This window comes from Macrobrachium nipponense, chromosome 8 (assembly GCF_015104395.2).
Source record: "Macrobrachium nipponense isolate FS-2020 chromosome 8, ASM1510439v2, whole genome shotgun sequence".
In the NCBI taxonomy this organism is placed as follows: Eukaryota; Metazoa; Arthropoda; class Malacostraca; order Decapoda; family Palaemonidae; genus Macrobrachium; species Macrobrachium nipponense.
The window spans coordinates 45,691,766-45,716,765 of record NC_087203.1 but is presented as its reverse complement, the minus strand read 5'-3'; the positions used below and the strand labels follow the sequence as shown (position 1 = coordinate 45,716,765).

Sequence of the window (25,000 nt, the reverse complement as noted above, 5' to 3'; positions counted from 1 at the left end):
AAAGTCAAGAAGAAAGTATCACTCACTGATGTCGCAATACCATGGGACACCAGAGTTGAAGAGAAAGAGAGGGAAAAAAATGGATAAGTATCAAGATCTGAAAATAGAAATAAGAAGGATATGGGATATGCCAGTGGAAATCGTACCCATAATCATAGGAGCACTAGGCACGATCCAAGATCCCTGAAAAGGAATCTGGGAAAACTAGAGGCTGAAGTAGCTCCAGGACTCATGCAGAAGATGTGATCCTAGAAACGGCACACATAGTAAGAAAAGTGATGGACTCCTAAGGAGGCAGGATGCAACCGGAACCCCACACTATAAATACAACCCAGTTCGAATTGGAGGACTGTGATAGAGCAAAAAAAAAAAAAAAAAAAAAAAAAAATAATAATAATAATAATAATAGTTCTGATGTAGCAAGGTCGACGAATAATAACAGTAGGGGAAGAATCATAAAAAAATAAAATGAGAGAATCTTCCTGAGTAAGAAATAAGGCGCGAAATATATGAATATAATTTGGAAACGAGAGAGAGAGAGAGAGAGAGAGAGAGAGATATCTTCCTGGGTGATAAATAAGGCGCAAAATACAATATAAATATAATATGGAACTGAAAGAGAGAGAGAGAGAGAGAGAGAGAGAGAGATTAGAGAGAGAATTATAATCCTAAAAAAAAAACATACACAGCCATGACCTTTAACCCCACTGAACCTTAGCTAAGGTCCTGCACATCAACCTTCAATAAGGATAAAAGAAATAATCTCCAGTTGGACGGCGATAAAAATAAACCCCAGGCCCCCTAAAAAAAACCTTTATAACGCCTAAAATTCCACTCAACCCCTGGGGGGACTCGAACCCCCAATCCCTGGCTTAGGAGGCCAATGCCTTATCCATTGGGCCACAGGGGCCTTTTCTTATCACGCTCAGGCACTCAGGTGAGAACCATCCACCCTGGTGTGAGAGAGAGAGAGAGAGGGGGGGGGGGGGGGGGGGGGGGGTTGTTGCTTGCAGGTCGGGGCAGCTAATCGACGGATTGCAAAGCACCCCGGGAATATAGTGTGTGTGTGTGTGTGTGTGTGTGTGTGTGTGTGTGCGTAAATATTTAATTTGAGAGAGAGAGAGAGAGAGCACCCTTTGGGAAAGGCAATGAGGCTTAGGTTCATCCAATGCAAAGTTACACGTCTATAGGATCTGCACTTGATAGATAAGATCCCAGCTGCAAGGAATAATAATAATAATAATAATAATAATAATAATAATAATATGAATTGCTCTCTCACCGCCGTCATCATTCACATAAAATTTGACATCGTAGATGGATGGATGACTGATGAACTAGGCCAAGGTCGGTCAACCTACACTTATTTTAATTGGTTTATTCCATTTTATGAACAATAATGGGTATAAATCTTTCCTGGCTTGGCGGACTGGCTTGACCCATTTTTTTACCCCATTCTGAGAAAATCGGCTTCAAAGATTTTGATGTGATTCAGAGCTCCTAATCAGCTCATCTTTCAAGGACATTTTGTTTGAAATATTGACATGTTACAGAGTATCAAAACCGAGTTACTTTGGCTGGAAAACTTAAAAACTTATAAAGCAAGTCAAAACTTCGGCGCAATCGAGTTTTCTGTGCAGCGTATATTCAAGGCCACCGAAAATAGATCTATCTTCGGCGGTCTCGGTATAATGCTGTATGATCCGCGGTCCATGGAACTCTCAGCTGGCCGAGATGGCCTGTGTTGTATGCGCTGTCAGACGCACGGTTATGGCTAACTTAAACCTTAAATAAAACCTAAAGTACAGCGACTAGAGAGCTGCAAATTGATATGTTTGATGATTGGTAGGTGGGTGATAAACATACCAATTTGCAGCCATCTAGCCTCGGTAGTTTTTAAGATCTAGGGCGGACAGTCAGACAAATAGCCACCTCAAAAGTTTTCTTTTACAGTAAACTAAAAATAGGTTACGTCAGTTCGTCAAAACAGGGACGAAATGTCCAACAATGACAAAATTCATCTGTTCCAGTAAGAAGGGAAATAGCAACCATAGCTTGTTTACCAAAAGCAGAAAAACAGAGGACTCCATTGGCCTCTTTCTGTCGAAAAGCGATTACTAGACTCAACTGGTTTCTATTTCAGGAAGAGAGGCAACAAGACGATGGAAGCAAGTATGTAAAAAATATGAAAAAAGGGGCTAAGTTCCTACATTCTACAGGCGAAGACAGCACGGGCGAAAAAATGTTCTACAATAAAACACAGCAACATCTGTAGACGTCAGCAAAAAAAAAAAAAAAAAAAAAAAACTCGAACTTACGACGGAGTTTAAGTGGATGCAAGATAAAAGGACAAGATCATTGATTAGGCATCTTGTCTTCCATTCATCTTTGCCAAGAAGTACAGCGTCAGGAGACTACTAACAAATGAGAGTGACAAAAGAGAATCACTGATTTTCGATTCACGTGCTTTGGGTTGTAAGTCCTGGAACGTTTCACAAAGCACTGAGTAAGAGATATATAATTATAATCATAAAGAAATGAAAAAAAATACTTATAAACTTGTTTTGAAACCATACTAAAAAACTTAAAAGATGATTATTCACGGAGTTGACAACTGTACACTAAAATGCCCATACATAAGTTTACCCCAGCCCGCACCCCTGCACACAAAAAAATTACAAGGAAAAATTCATAGCCAAGACAGAGTTACTCGGAGAGAGAGAGAGAGAGAGAGAGAGAGAGAGAGAGAGATTAAGTAGACGTTTGTATAAGCTAATCAGAGCAAAATGGGGAAAGTGAAGAGAACTGGAGTGAATAAAATACGAGATAAGTAATTAACTCATTCCTTACTTTACTTGATGATTAATGAGGATTAAGGCTGTTTTAGACTCGACTAATGTAATCATCTACGGTGCGTTGACCTATTTCAGCTGTACCAAAAAAGCTAAATAAATCGGGATAAAAATGGTACCTACAGCTGTAGGCATCACCGACATACTATGTTAATAATACAGCATCAGGTTCTGAAGAAATTATAGATCAACACGTTTACACCAGCCACTTGAGTTTATTTGAAAAGACCGAAGGTAAAGAGATCGCGCTCGAAAATGAAGAAGAAATTGGCATTTTTCCTTTAAAAAAAAACGAACCTAAGTCTTCATTTATATGCAATATATGATTCGTCTCTGAAAAAAAAAGAATAATAAAACAATATAACGCTAAGCCCAAGGGCGCGTTAACAACACGACTGTTGGTATACATAGTTTCACGGATTACATCCAGAGAGAAAACTGTCAATCAGTTACTTTTGGGCAGAGGGCCACCGCTAAGACAAAGATGGGCACCGTTACAAACGCCAAGGTCATGTGCACGCATGCTACAGGTAATTCTTGTACATACTGTCAATAGATCCTGCAGAAGAAAAGTTTAGTTGCTAGAACTGGCGGCGTCGTTGACTTCCATAATACACAGTAATACGTGTATGTTTCGTCTGAAGTAAATACATACATACATTTCTTCTGTTGTCCAATGGGCGCTCTGGTTCGAACCCACGAGAGGACGAAATTATTATCACCTAAAAAATTCCCCTTCGGTTTAGATATATGAAAATATATTAATTCCGAGGTAGGGCGAATTAGATATTAAAGGACATTTGTAGCTCGAATAATTTATATGACTCACGGTGATGTGATAATTATTCATATATATATAATATAATATCATAAATATATTATACATCAAATGCATGTACACACACACACACACATACATACATATATATATATATATATATATATATATATATGTATATGGGATTATAGTATATAATATATAATATATACACACACACACACACACACATTTACATCCACTGACACACATACCCCTCCTACGACCGGAGAGTTGGAAACCAAGCTGGCCAAAGACTCGTTTCCAACGCCGACCCAAAGTTGCGAGCTCGTTCCTTAAGAAATAATAAAGGGAACTGAAATCAAAGCACTGTGACAACAGAAAACACTTATAGACATCCGATCTCTCTCTCTCTCTCTCTCTCTCTCTCTCTCTCTCTCTCTCTCATCTCTCTCTACCTGCGCGGAGTCAGTCGTTGTCCTTCGGAATATCGGAAATGTCATCTAAGCCGCTGCGGACGAAGGCAAGAACGAACGGACTTATTATCCTTTTTTTTTTTTTCAAAGCTTCGGAACTCTCTCTCTCTCTCTCTCTCCTCAGTCTCTCTCATCTCTCTCTCTCTCTCTAACTATATATATATATATATATATATATATATATATATATATATATATCACTGTGGTGCGTTACGGTCATTGAATATAACCCATAAACGTTTTAACATTATCAACTATCTCATGAACCCGCTCTCTGTCTATCTCTCTCCCTATATATATATATATCATATATATATATAGGTATCATATATATATATATATATATATATATATATATATATATATATATATATATCACTGGTGCGTGACGGCATCAAATATAACCCAAAAACGTTCCATATTATCAACTATCTGACAAGCCCGCTCTCTCTCTCTCTCTCTCTCTCTCTCTCTCTCTCTCTAGCAAGTGCTTAATGTCAAAGGATCAGCTGACATCCTTAAATGCTCGACTTCATGACATCAGTGCAAAAGGAGGAATCAAACTATGTATTGCTTAACATCTTTTTTTTTTTTTAAATAACCTCTCATCTGCTTTTATGTAAATATGGTTTATTACTTCTGTCAAATATTATCACAATAATTCCGTGTTTATTAATATAGCCAAACACCAAATCATGCAGAGGGGTTATAAGGAAGTTATATTCAAGGAGATGGTTATAAAATAGAAAAATGGGTATATGATCAGACACTGCAGTGGAAGTGGCTGAACGCACGTTAGTGTGAACGAACTATGCTAAAATATTAAGAAATATTTAAAATCAGTATCAAAGAATGTTTACAACAACGGGAGCGACTTTCCTGTGAAAAACACGGGAACGACTCCGTATCGAGCTATATTCTGCAGAAAGAATAAAAATAAACTGACAACGTGAACGACTTTCTGTAGAAAAAAAAAAATCCAACAGGAACCACTTTTTGTGAAAAAAAAAAAAAAAATGACAATGGGAACCACTTTTTTGTGAAAAAAAAAATTAAAACCTGCCGATAGGGACGACTATTTTTTTATTCTCAAAAAATCCGACATGAAAAAAAAAAAACTAACAACGGGAACCACTTTTTTTGTGAAAAAAAAAAAAAAAAAAAGACGACGGAGCGACTTTAAAAAAAAAAACCGACGATGGGAAAAAAAACTAACAACGGGACTTACTTCTACAATGGAAAAAAACTAACTACGGGAACCACTTCTTTGTGAAAAAGAAAAATCTAACGATGGGGACGAATTTTTTTTTTACAAAAAAATGACAATGAAAAAAAAACTGACAACGGGAACAAGTTTTTGTGAAAAATAAAAAACTGACAATGGAAAAAAACTGACAGCGGAAACAAGTTTTGTGAAAAATAAAAAAATGACAATGGAAAAAAACTGACAACGGAACAAGTTTTTGTGAAAAATAAAAAAATGACAATGGAAAAAAACTAACAACGGAAACAAGTTTTTGTGAAAAATAAAAAAGTGACAATAGGAATGGCTTCCTTAAAAAAAATAAAAATAAAAAATAAAAAATGAACTCTTGGGGCGGACAGGATAATGAAAGGGACAATCGTATATCTCTCCTCCATCATCCTCATCAATATTGAAGGCATCCCACTTTCGTCCTTCGATAATCATCTCCGAAAGCATTCTTATGCTTGGGAGGAGGGGGGTTAGGGATTGGAGGGGAGGGGGTGTAGGAGGGAAGGGGGTTGGGGTAGGCTTGGGTAGCGGGCACCTCAGACGAAACCTGTGTCTGGTTTTAGTTCGTAATCATGAATAATAATAATTTTTTTCTTTCTTTTTTGAGGCACTCAATATACGCATACCTAAAATGACGTATATTATACTGTATTTGATATAAAAATATGAGCATATTTTATGTTAATTTCAAAATACCCTTGTCACGTACACAAATGGACACTACGTACATATACACATTATGAACTATGTATGTATTTGTACGCATGACGTATATGTATGTATATTATATATGCTATATATATGTATATATATATATATATATATGTATATATATCTATATATATATATATCTAGTTCATCTATATATATATATAACACTATGTACCATATATCCTTTGCCTTGGTGTAACATTGATGGGAACAATCCCCCCTCCCGCCTCACACGCCCCCCCCCCACCGCCTCCCGGGGGGGGAATGGGAGAGCCGAATTGAGGGCGGACGGTACGTACTGTCCCAAGAGCCAGGACAATGGGTCTCGACTCTCCCTATATTACCGTTGTATTTGTAGCCGATAAGGATACGCTAATAGTAAACAATAACAGCAGAATTAGAATCTAGGTCAAAGGCCAAGCGCTGGGGCCTACGAGGTCATTCAGCGTTGAAACGGAAGAAAACTTATGAATCAACTGTTAGTCGAAGGTGGAAAGTTAAGATGGAAGAGAGAGAATATGAACGGAGGTACAGTAAAATGAAAGAAAGCGGTTGCAGCTAGCGGCCTAAAAAGGGACGCTGCATAGAACCTTCAGTATGAATGTCTACAGTGCGCCGAAAGAAGTGCACAGACGGCGCTGCCCTCATACCGAAAACTGATATCCCAAATTACTATTAGTAGTAATCAAAAAATATTCTCACGATTAGATCAACCTTTCTTCTTAATCCTCCATCTCTAAGTAGCTTTGTGCTAGGATGAGGGTCAGGATACAAAAAAAAAAAAAAAAAAAAAAAAAAAAAAAAAAAAAAACAGCTCCTCTTGGCTTTTTGTTAATTTTTGTACTTTCGTCAATATTATCATCTTCATCTATATGCTCCCCCCCATCTCTCTCTCTCTCTCTCTCTCTCTCTCTCTCTCTCTCTCTCTCTCTCATCTCGTAATCCTAAAGATTATCTCGACAGCATCCCAAATATTCTTATTTTTCTAAGCATTATCATTTATTCATTCCCAGCATTACTTCAATCTTCACCATCATTTATACATCTCACCATCAACACAATACCCTCTCACTATCTTTAATGAAATCCACATCAGCAGCAGCTACGCCAAATCACTATACAATCGATTCCTTATCACCATCACTCATTCCTGTCATCATCATTGGTAAAGATTCGTCGAGGAATCCTTACCATCCTTCTGATATTCTTCCCCCACCCCTTCCCCGCCCCCGCCCCATTATCTTATTATCTCTTAGGAGAACATTTTAATAATTTCCCATGTTGGGATGTAGTTGCTTACGTTCTAAACTCTCTCTCTCTCTCTCTCTCTCTCTCTCTCTCTCTCTCTCTCTCTCTCTCTCTTCTTACTTGTTTTTCTTTTTTCTTTCTGTCCCACTTTTTCATGAGTCGTCGGCTCGTGTGTGTGTGTCTATCTTGGACGATAAACTGTTCCCAAGATGGACTGTTGAGAGAGAGAGAGAGAGAAGAGAGAGAGAGAGAGAGAGAGAGACACTTCCAAGATATATTATTCCTGAGAGAGAGATGGGTCTGGATTAGATGTAACTTTTGTGTGACAAAGAGAGAGTATAATTCCATGATATATTACTTGAGAGAGAGAGAGAGAGAGAGAGAGAGAGAGAGAGAGAGAGAGAGAGAGAGAGAGAGAGAGAGAGAGAGAGCATAATTCCAAGATATATTTCCAAGAAGATAAAAATTCCAAGAAAACAATGACGAAATAATGAAGAACCTTTTTTCTCGTAAATCAAAAATGTGAAAATAACATTCAAAAATAAGCCAAGAAATTAAAAAAAAAAAAATAAAATAGCATTCACAACTTGCCAGGAAATAAAAAATTTGAAAATAGTATTCAAAAATTTACCAAGACATAAATATATGAAAATAACATTCAAACTTTGCCAAGAGATTAAAAAATAACGCTCAACAATTTGCCAGGAAATCGGATACAAATATACGAGGAATAAAACTGGCTTCACTATTTTTCCTGACAACTTCAAAGGCTGTTTGGTTAGTTTGTTTGTAGGAATACGCAGATGTCGTTTGTGGATTTTTGCCAATATTTACCGATTCAATTCCAGGAAAGCTACAGACATAACTTTAACTTTTAGATAGAGAGGACAAGCACAAGATGGGAGGGAGGAAAGTATGCAAATTTGAGGCATAAACTTAAATTGTTTTTTTTTTTTTAATGTTTCTTTTTCATGTATTCTTTTTACTCTCCTAATTGCCTTATTTGAGGATATGCTATGCAGTAGAAGCTCGGTTGGTCTAATGACCCTTTGGAATTGACCCTCGCATTCATAAGGAAATCTTCATGAATATCAAAATTAACCATATTTCTTATTATCCCCTTCTCTACCCAAACTACATTTATTATTATTATTATTATTTTATTTTATTATTATTATTATTATTATTATTCAGAAGATGAACCCAGGGCAGGGTTCAAAAGCTTTTATATAGTTTTTAAAAAATTTCACTACTGTTATTAATCCGTCATTAAGTAATAAACTGTTGGACCTTAAGGAAACTATTCACTTGTGCCCTATCATATTATTATTAGTTGATTAATTATTAATTATTATTATTATTTAGTTATTATTAATCTCAGGAATATGAACCCTAGTTCAATTATGGAACAAGCCCACCTCGCAGGGGGCCCACTGACTTGATTGAAATTCAACCTTCCAAAGAAACATTATGTTGTTCATTAGGAACGAAGTTTAAGAACCGAGGCAAGGGGTGGAAAATAAGAAGAAAGAAATGAGAATCTCAACTTATTAAACAGGAACAAAAATAAGTTAATGAATAGATAGAAATGTGTTAAAATGCGAAGGAGAATAGTATTAGGATAGTAATGCTTTAAACTTATGAAGAAGTTCCAATTACAAGACATTCAGCAGGTCGTGAGTATTAAAAGGACGTTTCTGGAACTGAGAACGTTTTTTCAACAGCAGAAGAAACATTAAAATATCAAAAAACTGAGGCGCTTCCAGGAATTCCAGTGCTTGAGGTGAAAAGAGGGAAGTCAGAGCGGTTGGACAGCAAAGATGGAATAAGGAAGCAGGTGGAACGGAAGGTAAAGTAAATGGTTGGAAAGTTTGGGGCCAGCTTATGGAGCAGCCAAAAGGACCTCTGCAATCCCAAGCCTTTAGCCTTGCAGTGGACCGACATGAGGTGGGAGCTGACGCTCGCCAACCCCCAACCCCCCAACGCCCCAACCCGGCCGCCCCCAAGGACCCCATCCGCCTTGTTTCCATCATTCATGTTTGGTGACCAACTCGGAATCTGCAGCAAAAATTATGGAAATTATATTGGGTTATTCCAACTTTTTATTTGAACACAGACAACTCATTGGACTAGGACGAGTTAAAGCTAAGGTGCCATTGCAAATATTATTTCAGCTCCCTTGTTATTAGGGTAAATCAGCTGCTAAGATCTAAGAATGCTAGTATAAGCACCAATTGAAATGCCTGCAAAAGCCAACACTTCATTCAGCAGAAAACTGCTTGCTTGCTTGCACGCACATCAACAGATAAAATATCGGAAAAAATGTCAAACGCATTTGCAACCATGTTGAACTGGAAAAAAAAAAACAAATACCCCCCTTGGACTGCTCTTGTTTGCATCAGTTTCGTAATGGGCGTAAAAAATTCAATACACAAAAAAGAAATTAACATCTTTATATGAAACATTTGATCTATTTACCAAATACAGTTCATACTAAGTATTTCCCAACTGGATTGAGTTAGAAAAAAAAAAAAAGCAACATGTGGGGATTTGGTGCCTGCAGCCATGGGCTCCAATCAGGTCCAAAAGCCAAAAATACGTACGAAAAAAAAATGGGGAAAACGATAAAGGTGGTATCTGCTAATGCAAAGAAAGAACAAAAAATGAGCAAAATCTCCCAAGAAGTCTCTGCCTCATTTTCTTCTGATTTTGAACTGCATGGAACCCCTTGCAATCAATCAGTGTCAAACAGCAGCTCCCGGACCACCCACCTCTCTCTCTCTCTTCTTCTCAGAACTCTCTCTCTCTCGCTGCTCTCGTCTCTCCTCTTCTCTCTTCTCTCCTCTCTTCTTTTTTAATTACTTGAACCCTTTTCAAGAGTTACTTCTGCTATTGTCTTAGTCCCTCTCTCTCTCTCTCTCTCTTGTTCCTCCTCTCTCTCTCCTTCCTCTCTCCTCTCTCTCTCTCTCTCTGTTTTATTTACCTGAACCCTTTTAAGAATACTTCTGCTCTCTCTCTCTCTCTCTCTCTCTCTCTCTCTCGTCTCTCCCTCCCTCTCTTTCTCTCTTTTTTCTTCTTTTTTTATTACTTGGAACCCTTTTTCAGATCACTTCTGCCTAGTTGCTTAGTCTCTCTCTCTCTTTTCTCCTCTCTCTCTCGTCTTCTCTCATCTCCTCTCCTCCTCTCGCTCTCTCTCTTCTCTGTTTTTATTTACCTGGACCCATTTTAAGAATACTTCTGCTCTTCTGCTTGTTCCTCCTTCTCTCTCTCTCTCTCTCTCTCCTCCTTCATCTCTCTCTCTCTCTTCTCTCTCCTCCCTATTTTGGCGACGACCCACTGCAAGAACAACCCAACCTATGCAATATCCTTCCCACCAAATCCCGACCGCCCCAACCTCTCAACCGCACGTTAGCCAACCCCTTCATTGATGCTTGGGTTACTCTGTAGTTAGAGAAAGCCGCCCCCTCTTTTGTTTCGCGACATGAATAATGCTCTATTTATTTTACTACGCAAAGAAATAACATCTACTTTGGCGTTCCGAACTGTATTTCGTACACTCAGGTTTCTGTCGTTAGATGATGATGCGTTTTTAATTTTTTTTTTTTTTTATTATTAGTTGTTTTCGTTTCTTTCTGATCGTTCGCGCAGCTCGTTCCTTTGTGTTTTATTTGCTAATGGTGCTTTTCCGGAGTTTTTCTCATCCTGCTTTCCTCGTCGCTTGCTTGCCTTTTTTCGGTTTTACCTGAGATTGCATTCCCAGTAAAACAAGGAAACGAAAACCAATTATTTCCTTTCTATATTTCTATATTACTATCACTAATATCCACAATATAACTACTTACCAACAGAATTGGCAGAGAGGCTTTACCATTGAATTAAAAAATTCTATATAATAAAAAATAGAGAGCAGAGGGGCCTTACTATTGAATTATAAAATTCTATATATAATATAACATAAGAGAGTACAGAAGCCTTACTATTGAATTATAAAATCTTACTATTAAATTATAAAATTCTATATAATATAACACAGAGAACTAAAAAAAAAAAATAATTACGCAATTAAGTATAGGATGAGATCCTGAATGTAGTCTACCCAAAAACCCCTAAGGGGAGCTAATTGGTTTGAACCCATGGGTTAATTAACCCAAAGAATACGACCTTGAGGGCATGTATGTGAACTCTACTATAGAGATACGTAACATGGGCTGATGTGAATGTTTACCCTTCTTGTTGGTGCTAAATGGGCTAGGCAATAAGCACGGTCCTCTATCTAGCCTGGGTTCGAATCCTGCCAAGTCTGAAAAATGTCATTAGGAAACAACACTGAATTACTGGGAAGGGTAACCAAAGTTACAGTCTTCTGTACAACGTATAAAGCTGCAATAAACCGGTAGCGTTTCAGTTGCTCATCAGATACGGTAGAGTGAGGATGCGTCCCATGCCACCGGAAAGTGCTGCCAAATGCAACGTCCATGGCTAACTTTATCCTTAAGTAAAATAAAATTAAACTGAGGTGTTGGAGCGTTTGCAATTTTGGTATGTTCGGATTGATTTGGAGGGGTGGATGATCAACATACTAATTTGCGAGCCGTTCTAGCCGCAGTGGTTTTTTAAGGTCTGATGGGCGGTACAGGAATAAAGTGCGGACGGGACCGGATAAAGCCTGCGCAACTAGTTTTTTTTCTAACAGAAAAACGTAAAACAGTAAAGTTGTTCTCAACGGCAGGAAAGGTCACCGGTTCAAAGCCTATTGACCTTGCAAACAAGCCGCCATGTCGTTAACGGTAAGAATGAGATGCTATCAGTTTAACGCTTATACTTTGAATGGAAGATTTGTAAAGAAGTTCTGGATGCAGTGGGAATAGAAGAAAGGAAAGAAAGGAAATAAGAATTAACCATAGTAGCATTGACCATCAAGCCGTGGCATTGTGAATGTCTATGGCCAAGGTGCCCTTACAACGCTCCATGATTGGCTGTTGAATAAGCCAATGAACGGGGCTGGGCAACTCTCAGTCTTCTCTCTCGAGAGAGAGTTCATATAGGTAGGCTGTATGTTCCACCTCCTCCTGAGGGATGCTTTTATTGAAAGACGTACTCCCTCAGGCGAGGTGGAAGCATTACCATCCTGCCAATGTGAACTCTCTCGAAAGAACTGAGAGTTTTCCTGCCCCGTGGATTGGCTTAAATAATCAACAGCCAAGTTCAGGAGCGTTCGTAACGGGACTGGCCTATACATCGAATGCACCGGTGATGTGAATCTACTATAGGGAATTTTATTTCATATATACATTTATAGGGCACACAGATTATAATCTATGTCATTTCATTCATACTTGGGAAACAAAAAGAAACCAATCTACTTTTTTTGTTTGTCTTTATTAATCTACGTCATTTCTTTCACTCGTTGCCTACACGAGTACTATCACTGAGTGCTACCACTCCACCAACAGCAATATTGTGACGCCAGTTTCTATGCAGACCAACCCAAGCCAATCAAAAATCACATCAAAGCAAATGGGAACTGAAGTCGGAGACAAATGGCTAAATGAAAGAGGGAGGACGAAAGAAAAGCATGGAGATAGCAAACAAAAAAGGTGGAAAACGTACGAAGGAAGCAACAAAAAAACGTAAAAAAAAGAAAAAAAAAAGGACATACGATGCGAATTAAATGTGAGAATATAGTTTTTATTATCTACTTGAGAATTTTTTTGTTTCTGAATGGCTTCGGTGAGGGCTAGGAATAATGTAAATTCATTTTTGATTAAGTAGCGGGGCCCCCCTCCCCCACCAAATCATTTCCCTTGGAGAAAAACAAATGAAGGAATTGTTTTTTGAAAGGTATAATGGGCGGAGGAGTGTGATGAATTGAGGGGAGGAATGAGAAAGCAAAAAAAAAAAAAAAGACAAAAAAAAAAAATATATATATTATATATAGCTATTATACTATTATTATATCTATATATATATATATCTATCTTATTGTGTGTGTGTGTGTGGTGTGTGTTGCCATATATTATTATATATATATATAATATATATTATAATATATATATTATATATTATATATTATATATATAAAGGATAATTTTATGGCTAGGAATTTTCATAAGAAAACTTTTAACCGGTCCTTGGGTTTAAACTTATTTTAGTCCACCTGTCCCCCCTTTGCTTTATTTCAGGGTTAATTCATGTAAAAACTCTCATTCATCGAGCCTTTTCCCTTTTGCCCTCCAAATGGGAATAAAAACTTTCACCACTGGAAGTTCTAGGTTTTTAGAAAACTTGTAATTTTAGACTAAATTGCTTACCCCTGCACCATTTGTTCAATCCAAAAATCCTTAAAGAATTTTTTTAGACAATCTTTTTACGGCCAAAAAAACTGTAGTCTGCACCGTTATTCCCAAAAAGATAGTGTATAACGTTCCACTACCATTCACTAATTATTCTGGCCCACTCAAACGTAAATTATTGTCATTCTTGGAGGCCATCTATACCCTTATTGGCTTGTTTGCGTTCAGAATTATTTTTAATAACCCGCTGAACAATTGGAAAGACTGTTTCACTTTAAACGACACCCTCCCGGAGTTGATTGCGTCTACCTGCCATGTTTATAAAGTTTAATTGCCCCAAAACTGTAATTTTGGGACTTATAGGGGATGGGATTTCCAAACCTCCTTCAAGGTTGCGGGGGCATCGACTCTCATAGGGGTGTCCAGCCATCGTAACAGGCCTTACCCTTTAAGCAAAAAAAGAAAATAGTGCAAATTATACTTTCTGGCCATATCCTTGTCAACTCCATCATACAGTACAGCGATTTGTTTGAATATTCGGACAAACAAAAAACCAGCCATTCCACTTCCCTGTTTTAGAGTCCCTCCATATTAAACAACAGTCTCCAAGAACACTTCAATAACCAAACACCTCTGTTTCCTTTGTTCATTGCATAAAGTTTTGGCTTGTCCTGTTTGTTTGTTTTGTTTTTTTCCTCCCAGCCTTCTCTCTCTCTCTCTCCTCTCTGTCTTTTACCCTTTTACCCACCCCACTTCTACCCCTATTCATTCGCAGTTTTCTAACCTTCGTCCAGTTGTCATTTAACTTACGGACATGAACTCTCAGTAAGTTCCCTCAATATTTTGTAACTACAGTTATCATTATTTTTTTTTAACTCTGAATATTCATGTTTTTTGTTTTATTTTTTGCTTCTCAGTATCATTTTCTCTTTTGGGGGGCAGTTAACTTAGTTTTTATGTTCCTTTTTTGTTTTACATTTTGTATTATTGTATTTTAAAGTTTTAATTGTTTTTTAATGTCTTTTAATATAGTCAAGTTCAAGTATAGGTCTTACTGTTTCTCTTTTTTGTATCATTTTATAGATAAGTGACCCTGATGAGGGAAAAAGCAATGCAATGTAATTCCCCGAAATGCTCGGGCTGTGCCCTTGTTTAGATTTTAAGGAAATAATAATGGTCCTGGAATATTACCACAGGCGTCAGGTCCAGGGCTATACCTGTTCCTCCCTTCAGATATAATGTATAATATATATATAATAATATAATATATACTTAATATTAATTGCAAAATATATATAATAATAGATATATATAATATATAATTAGTCATATTATATATTATATATATTATATTAAGTATAATATTGATATATAAATATAATCTATATTATTATCTATATATATTATAAGTATATATTAACATCTATAGTTTATAAATGTATGCATCCCACTACCCTAACTACTATTCAACTTTCAATTTCAATACATTTAACTTTTTTTTACTACTTTTTTCTACTTTAATAAGTGGGATCTGCTTCTTTTCTGCAATTTACCCTTACCTACCCTCTTACTTTTTCCTAATTGACACTTTAAACGGTTCTGTGGAAGTTTTTGGAAACTTTCGGATCAGTGGGACCCCTTATGGTTGGCCTTGTTCCATAATGAAAGGAATTTAAGGTTTTAACTTTTATATATATATTATTATTATTTCAAAAAAAACGCTCAGGAAACGAAGACTGAAATGGTTTGGTCATGTCCTGTAGGAGATAAGCTGAACACGTATGTCAAGAGGGCTATGAAAACATGGAGGGGGTGGAGAGCCAGAAGAGGGGAGGGGGGAACGGCCAAAGTTCAGGTGGTAAAGATAAATTGATTGAATGACATTGAAGGAAAAGGCAAGGGTTCTAAGAGAACAAGATATACAGGAAAGAGGAAGATGGGAAGGAAGCTGAGTAGAAACCAGCGACCCCAATTATGGAAAAGTGGAAAAAGACTGAATGGCAAAGAGTATTCTCCTACATATATACCATAATATATATTATATATATATTATTATATAATATATATTATATAGTCTATATATATTATAATATACATATATATTAATATATAGATATATAATATATATATATAATGTAATATATATAATGTAAGGACCTAGGGATTTTTGATTAATAATATATTGTTCGTTCGCGTTCTCTCTGTGCCTATGGAACTGATGGAGAACAGTGCCAGAGGTAACGACCTGGAGATTAGCTGTCATGAATGGAGTTTTCTAGGGGTGGGCGTGGCGATAAAAGTGCTTTAAGTTCAGGGAAGTCAATGTACGACAGTTTTATGAACTCTTCCTCAAAGGTGCCTTTGGGAAACTGGTTGTATGCCAGTAATATGAAGGCGTTTGTCCGAAGTGTGCCATTCGTATGTGCGTTGTGCGCCTCTTCCTATTCCATAATGTATCGACTAGCCAAGTTCTTATGGGAAAGACTTGCACAGAGATTCGTGGGGGAAGGCAAAGCCACGATGGCAGATGCAACAAACGTGTTTTTATTTATTTATCAGTGGAGTGAGATTATTCCGGCTGAAATGGGTGAAGTGTTCAAGTGCTTTAGGCCAAAGGGAGGCTGGCTTTTTGATATCCTTGTAAGATTGTTTCCATTTTATTTAACTTTGTCTTTAAAACTTCGGTGTGGTTTACGTTACCGGGATTGTTTTTGTTATGTATCTTTGAAACAGGGGACGGATCATGGAATTGGCCGGGGTGGGACAAAAGGAGTTGCCCGGAGGGGAATGTGGGACTTTTGGGTGACTTGACAATGGTATCTGTTTTTGGGTTTAGTCTGTAAAGACTGGATTACCTATGGTTGATTTATTTATTTTTTTGTTAATAAACGTTTACCTGTTATGACGCAACCTCTCTCATTTTCATTACCGTTAGGATTGGAGGATGGCAAGAGAGAAGAGAGAGAGAAATAGGTTGAGTGTGGTAAGGTGGAGTAAAATGGGTCTTTGCCTTCCGTTTTCGGTTGTCCACGCTTACCTTGATGGAAATACAGGGGGTTCTTCCCCCATGTTATAATTATAATATATTATATAATATAATATATATTATTATATATATAATAATATATTATAGTATCTGATATATATCGAATAATATATATATGTATGGTAGGTGTGGTGTGTGTTGTGGAAGAAATACCACGAGCCGGAACAAAAAACTATAAAACAAAAACCAAAAAATAAAATAAAACAAAACAAAAAAACTTCCTTGGTGAATGATGCACAAAAGTATGCCGCGAGATACTTTGAAAACCGTTTGCTGGAATATGCCAAATTAGGACGATTGGTATAAAAAAAAAATGGAAGGGGAATAAGGCAGTGAGATAAACGAAGGATAGGGTAACTAGTGGGAATGGTTTGGTTGGAACCGGCTGGAGAAATCTGAAGAAGAAGAAAAGAATAAGAATAAGAAGAAGAAGAAAGAAGAAGGAAGTAAATAGAAGAATTGAACGGAAACTTAACGAGGGTTTGATTATATCTTTTGCAAAATAAGCATAAAATAAAAAATGTTTAAAGTGAATTAATAACTGAAACTCGAATGGTAATATCCAATATACCTATATTACATTGCAAATGTAAATATAAGAAACTTATTATAGATTTATAATATATTACTATAATATATATATATCTATAATAGTATATATATATATGGTGGTAGGGTGTGTGTGGTGGTGTGTGTTTTGTGTTAATATAATAAAATATTATTATTATTTATGTAACATATAATATATATATATATATTATATATATATATATATTATACCACTCACACCACACACAACACACACAAGACACATACCACGTTTACAATTGATTCCACAGGACAAAAAAAGGTATATAAAAACTGGTCCTACCCCTTCGTTCTCGTCTCTTCTCTCTTCTCTCTCGTCATCTCTCTTCTCTCTCTCTCTCTCTCCCCAGCCGTTGAAAAACATAATATATCCACTCAACGCCTTCACGTTGAAGTGATGGTTTTTGCGCAACGTGGCGTCACACCGACTAATAGACGTCTACTGCGTCTGGGAAAAAGTTTTTCATCATAAAATAATTTAGGTTAAAAAAACAACATAAATATTCGTAAATATTGATGAAAGATGTTGTCTGTAATCATGTACATTTGTTTCTTCTTTATTCCATTTCAATTTTACAATTTTTCACTGCGCATGGCATTGCAATATCAATAATAATAATATTACCATTAATAATAAATTGGGGTATGGAGTGAAGAATAAAATTCACTATAATCGTCTACATTTTAACATTTCTGTCATTTGTAACCAGATTTTCTGACAGAATTACTGCGGATTTTAACAATTCTGTCATTTTTAACCGGATTTCCTAACAGAATTACTACGGATTTTAACATTTCCTTCATTTTTAACCGCTTTCCTTCCTAACAGGAATTATCTGACGGATTTTCTAACATTTCCGTCATTTTAACCGGATTTTCTAACAGAAATACTACGGATTTTAACATTTCTGTCATTTTAACCGCTTTTTCTAACAGAATTACTACGGATTTTAACATTTCTGTCATTTTTTTAACCCGCTTTTTTCTAACAAATTCTTACAGGATTTTTTAACAGTTTCCGTGCATTTTTTAACCGGTCATTTTAACCGGATTTTCTAACAGAATTACTACGGATTTTAACATTTGTCATTTTTAACCGCATTTTCTAACAGAGTTACTGCGGATTTTATTCATGAAAAGTTAACAAAACAATAGCAACGGAATTACTGTGGAATTCAATAAAAAAAAAAGAATCCCGTATCCTTCGACGATTCCACATTAAAGAGCGCGGAATTTGTCACGGCATTAACCCGGGAATATTCTGGCGTTCAAAACTGATAAATATTTGATTCGAAACTGGGAGGTTCAAAGGACGCCATGTTATTCCTAGCAGTCAGGCGAAAGATAAGCATTTATGACTATTGTTTAAACGGGGCGACAGTTAACATGACAGTCACAGATAACATGACAGTTACTGCCGCAGAGGAGTCGGACACCCCACAGATAAGAATGACGGTTTGTTTTTCTTGCTAGATTGCGGGGAGCGTGTCTATACATTCTTCCAATTTAGTTTCACCTACTGATACGTGTCTGTAAAGGGACATTCGACTTCGCTGAATCAAGTGTTGTACATAACGAGATACACTAGAAGGAAAATGGAATGAATCCCGACCGGTTTCGCCTTTAGTTTCTAGGCATCTTCAGGAGGGTTTACACATAGTGGAAGAGATATAGAATGCTACCGAACATACAGAAGGTCGGGAACGATTAACTAACTCACAATAACAAATAGTGTCACCCTGGTTTTAAAGTTGGGAAAATGGATTAAGATAGAAATCGTCCAGAGATTATATGTCCAAGTTGAATTTTAGAGTAAATTTTAGAAAAACAGGAGCTTTCGGCCTTCACTAAGGTCGTCACAGGACCTCACTGAAAGTCGAAATTTTTATTTCTGTATTTTACCCTGTTAAACTTAGTTGTATGCACTGGCTTTCTTCTTAACCATTCAAGTCAAACACGAAGTGTGTTTTTTCATTACTGGAAGCGGGAAGGAAATAATAGGTCCTTGTGCATTATATTTTTTTCATTTGCTTTCCAATCTTCCGAGTAGTAAAGTTTAGATTCCAAGGTGGAAACTGTCCGTGCCAACCATTTTCTAATGACAAGTAAAAAAAAAAGAAAAAAAGAAACTAAAATCGGCTGCAACAACATTCATAGCTTCTAAACGCGTGGCATTGGCGTGAAGACATGAAACTCTGGTGGATACACTACCGAATTGAGGTGGTGGCAATAGACGGGTGCAGAAGGGAGCTCTTTGGCAAGGACCAAAACGTGAGCCAACAAGGTCTCGCTACGAGCTGGTGGCTGTCCATTCCCCCCCCAGTGCTGAAAAGAGAAATGAACAATGTTTGAAAAGTTTAATAGGAGGAAAACCTCGCATCTACACCATGAAACAATTGTTAAAGAGGGTTGAAAGCCCGATGGAAGAAAGAGAATATGAACGGAGGTAGAGTAAAAGGGATGAAAGGAGTTGTAGCTATAGGGCAGAAGGGACGCTGCAGAGAACCTTAAGTAGTGCCTACACTGCACCACGTGAGGTGCACTGACGGCACTAACCCCGTTACGGAGTAATTGTACATCACATTCAACACAATTTTTCCCTAAAATGGAAGGATACAAAGGGTTTCATCCCTAAGTTCTAAGGAAGTCTTCTGGGCCGAGGTTACCAGTCTAGTACCCTTCCCTTGTCCATCCTGATGATTACAACCCACCGCAGTTGTTCAAATGAACAGCACAAGCATACTACATATTTCAAGAATGGTCTTCGTGGACCGCAACCCCCCTCCCGGCACCTTCCAGAATAGGGTCTCTCAAAAATAATGTAGGCTGATTGATAATCAACTGGACTACATGGAATAAACATATTATATATCTCTAAATACTATCTATAATGATATAATTGAACTAATATATATATATATATGATATATCTATATATCATATATCATTATATATAATATAATATATACACATATATGTGTAGTTGCATGAGAGAGACGAGAGTAGAGAGAGAAGAGACGAGAAGATGAGAATAGATGAGAGTTTGTTATCACTAATTCATAGGTGACAATGTTCTGTGGAGCATGCATAATTGTATAATATATATATATATATATCCACTAATATATATATATATTAATAATATAATATATATATATAATTGTATTATATTAGTGATACAAGGCACCGGGAGGGAACTACTTCCAAGCGACATAATCAGAGGAAGACGGACGAAAACCACACATCACTAGGCTGTCTTTTTTTTTTTATTATTTTGCCGACGTTTCGTAATTGTTTACAGAATTACATCTTCTGGGCTGCACATAAGAAAAGATAAAAACATAAAAAAAGTTAAAAGTATAGTCTAAAAGTTCATTTAAAATACATTAGAGTAAAATGAAATCGATAAAAATAAAAACAACCAACCTAGAGGTGAGACAGCAAGGAACTAAATGGAAGGAAACCACCACAGTAAGAACTTATGCTAAATACAATTGACTCGCAGAAGTATGGGTGTTTAATGATGGTACGAGTTGTTTTATAAACAACGACTCAAGGATTGTTAACTCTTGTGTTTTGGTAGTATGGCCGATTACACTGAAATCTTTGTTGTCAATGTAGGTTTTACATTGTTTTGCATGGTTCCTGATATTGGAGTGCTCTGGGTTGAGATTCTGCTCCCCGTGCGGAAACTAATTCCCCGATGTGAATCGATGCGCACCTTAAGTAGCCGACTGGTGGATCCCACGTAAATCCCTGAAATACATTTATGGGCAAGTATATTTGTAGATGACACCAGAAGACATATAAGGACACAGCTGATCTTTTATCTTAAACAAGGAGCCTATATTAAGAGGATTTTTGGGAATTAATTTGACTGATATGGCTGGGAAATGGTCATGAATAATTTGCGTGAATCTCTTTTGAAAGGTTAGGTCATGGATATATGGAAAGGTTGCATATAAACTCATTTTTGGTACAGTTGGAACGTCAGGTTTTTCTAGAGAAATGTCTATTTAGTAATTTGTTTAATTTTCTATATACTAACCTAGGTGGGAAACAGTTACCTTTAAAGAAATTAACTAGAAATAGAATCTCATTGTGAAAAGGCATTCCAGTTAGATGAGAGGACTAGTGCTCTATTAAGGAGGGTAAAAATGGAATTAACCTTAAATTAAAATAACAGCTACTATAAAAATTAGATCCGAGTCCTGTAAAAAGTTTCCTTTCTAAAAATCGTGGTGTTAAAAAGTAGAGTTGTCTTGTCTATATACTTGAACGTCCAGGAATGACAGACAGTTGTTCTCCTCTTTTTCTATAGTAAATTTCATGTTCGGGTGAAGTGTATTTACGTAGTCGAGGAACAGGTCAGCCTCGTATTCACCCTGAAGAGAGCAAACGTATCATCAATATACCTAGAATAAAAGAGAGGATGGAATCTTTAGAGGGCAATCGTCGAGCATACGCTCCTCCAGGGAGCACATAAAGATATTCGCGAACGTAGGGCCAAGGGGGGAACCCATGGCCATGCCATCTACTTGTTTAAAAAGTTTACCGTTTAAAAACAAAGCAGTGTCAGCACTGCCAGTTCAAGAAGTGTTTTTAAAAGCGTGCGGTTAAAATTACTAAAAGTGGACTCAGGATCGGGAAATAGCTTGTCAAGAATCAAATCAATGGTCTCACCAACTGGAATATTCGTAAACAGAGATTCGATGTCAAGGCTGGTCATGAATAAGTCTGAATCCTGTAATAAAATAGACTCTTTAAAACTGGAGGGAATTGTTGAGCGAGTAACTGTTCTTTGTTAATGTTCAAGTATAGGAACGAGAAATTTGGCTAGTTTATAATTTTGGTGTATTAAAAGACGCTAAAATAGGCCTGAGTGGGAGACCTGGTTTATGAATTTTTGGAAGGCCAGGCCATATAAAGTACCGTAAGAAGAACCTGTGGAATATAGTTCCTGATATGTAGTTTCATCTATGATATTATCCTTTCTCAAAGACCTAAGGAAACGGTTAATTTTGTCTTGTATTTTAAAGATATTAAGATAGTCGGGAGTGCTCATCCATCTCAGGTGATCAGACAGCGATATGATACGCAGTACTGTCCAAATGCCGTCTCCTGAACGGTTTTCTAAGAAACTAGAAAAAACTAAAACTGGATCTTGAATTTCTTCAGTATTGTGTTTTGAATAATATTGTTCCTAACTTTGTAAAATTTAAACTTTATAAGACTTCCCTATATTCATCACAGTTCTATCATGAAGCTACAAATAACCTCCTTAATTTAGAAATTAGTTGTAAACAAAAGGCTATTGAGAGACTCAAGTCATAGTGAACAGTTACAAGTCTTATCTTTTAACTCGTTGACTTTTATGACACTTTGTGATATGTAAAAAACTTTTTAATAACATTTTTACAGGATTTTACATCGTATGTACAGGAACGCCACCAGGAAACTTATTAACCTTGGCATTACTATCCCCAATTTTCATAATGACCGTACCACCGTATTTACTATTCCGATGTTGTTCTATCAAAAGAGAGGAGTTCCTTTTGTCACTGGGTTTGAGCTTCTGCTTACCTAATTATAAACCTAATTATACTAAATTCTTTTTTACCCATTGAATCAATATTTCAACGACTTAAAGCGCTTCCTTTTGAGACCGACTTGGGGAGCCTACAAAAAAGATTATTTGTGAATTATCCCAAGGTACTTTCAGGAAGTTGAAGACCCGATGGGCACCTTTTTCAGAAAAGAAGATTTCGACACCTTGAAGCAACTCGCTAAAACAACAAGGACCATCGTTGTCACAAGGCCCGACAAAGGTAAGGGAACAGTTATCTTGAATAACAAGACTATTTATCCAAAATGGAAAGTATCTTAAACGACAGGAACAAATTCGAAATGATTGGCACTCCCGACTATCTTAATATCTTTAAAAATCAAGACAAAATTAACCGTTTCCTTAGGTCTTTGAGAAAGGATAATATCATTGATGAAACTACATATCAGGAACTATATTCCACAGGTTTCTTCTTACGGACTTTATATGGCCTCTCCAAAAATTCATAAACCAGGTCTCCCACTCAGGCCTATTTTAGCGTCTTTTAATAACACCAAATTATAAACTAGCCAAATTTCTCGTTCCTATACTTGAACCATTAACAAAGAACAGTTACTCGCTCAACAATTCCCTCCAGTTTTAAAGAGTCTATTTTATTACAGGATTCAGACTTATTCATGACCAGCCTTGACATCGAATCTCTGTTTACGAATATTCCAGTTGGTGAGACCATTGATTTGATTCTTGACAAGCTATTTCCCGATCCTGAGTCCACTTTTAGTAATTTTAACCGCACGCTTTTTAAAACACATTCTTGAACTGGCAGTGCTGGACACTGCTTTTTGTTTTTAACGGTAAACTTTTTAAACAAGTAGATGGCATGGCCATGGGTTCCCCCCTTGGCCCTACGTTCGCGAATATCTTTATGTGCTCCCTGGAGGAGCGTATGCTCGACGATTGCCCTCTAAGATTCCATCCTCTCTTTTATTCTAGGTTATATTGATGATACGTTTGCTCTCTTCAAGGGTGATACGAGGCTGACCTGTTCCTCGACTACGTAAATACACTTCACCCGAAACATGAAATTTACTATAGAAAAAGAGAGAACAACTGTCTGTCATTCCTGGACGTTCAAGTATATAGACAAGACAACTCTTTTAACACCACGATTTTTAGAAAGGAAACTTTTACAGGACTCGGATCTAATTTTTATAGTAGCTGTTATTTTAATTTTAAGGTTAATTCCATTTTTACCCTCCTTAATAGAGCACTAGTCCTCTCATCTAACTGGAATGCCTTTCACAATGAGATTCTATTTCTAGTTAATTTCTTTAAAGGTAACTGTTTCCCACCTAGGTTAGTATATGAAATTAAACAAATTACTAAATAGACATTTCTCTAGAAACCTGACGTTCCAACTGTACCAAAAATGAGTTTTTATGCAACCTTTCCTATATCCATGACCTAATCCTTTCAAAAAAAGAGATTCACGCAAATTATTCATGACCATTTCCCAGCCATATCAGTCAATTAATTCCCAAAAATCCTCTTAATATAGGGCTCCTTGTTTAAGATAAAAGATCAGCTGTGTCCTTATATGTCTTGGTGTCATCTACAAATATACTTGCCCTAAATGATTTTCAGGGATTTACGTGGGATCCACCAGTCGGCTACTTAAGGTGCGCATCGATTCACATCGGGGAATTAGTTTTCCGCACGGGGAGCAGAATCTCAAACCCAGAGCACTCCAATATCAGGAACCATGCAAAACATGTAAAACCTACATTGACAACAAAGATTTCAGTGTAATCGGCCATACTACAAAACACAAGAGTTAACAATCCTTGAGTCGTTGTTTATAAAACAACACTCGTACCATCATTAAACACCCATACTTCTGCGAGTCAATTGTATTTAGCATAAGTTCTTACTGTGGTGGTTTCCTTCCATTTAGTTTCCTTGCTGTCTCACCTCTAGGTTGGTTGTTTTATTTTTATCGATTTCATTTTTACTCTAATGTATTTTAAATGAACTTTTAGACTATACTTTTAACTTTTTTATGTTTTTGTTTTTTTATCTTTTCTTATGTGCAGCCCAGAAGATGTATTCTGTAAACAATTACGAAACGTCGGCAAAATAATAAAAAAGACAGCCTAGTGAGTGTGGTTTTCGTCCGTCTTCCTCTGA

General features: G+C 36.7%; 1 protein-coding gene and 1 non-coding gene across 2 annotated transcripts in view; both read right to left on the bottom strand.

The window, feature by feature from the left end:
• Window positions 1-25,000, bottom strand: part of LOC135222740 (A disintegrin and metalloproteinase with thrombospondin motifs 7-like) — a 295,212-nt gene that overhangs the window by 174,938 nt on the left and 95,274 nt on the right.
• On the bottom strand, window positions 838-910 carry Trnar-ccu (transfer RNA arginine (anticodon CCU)). The gene has a single exon. It is a non-coding gene; the product is annotated as a tRNA-Arg (tRNA).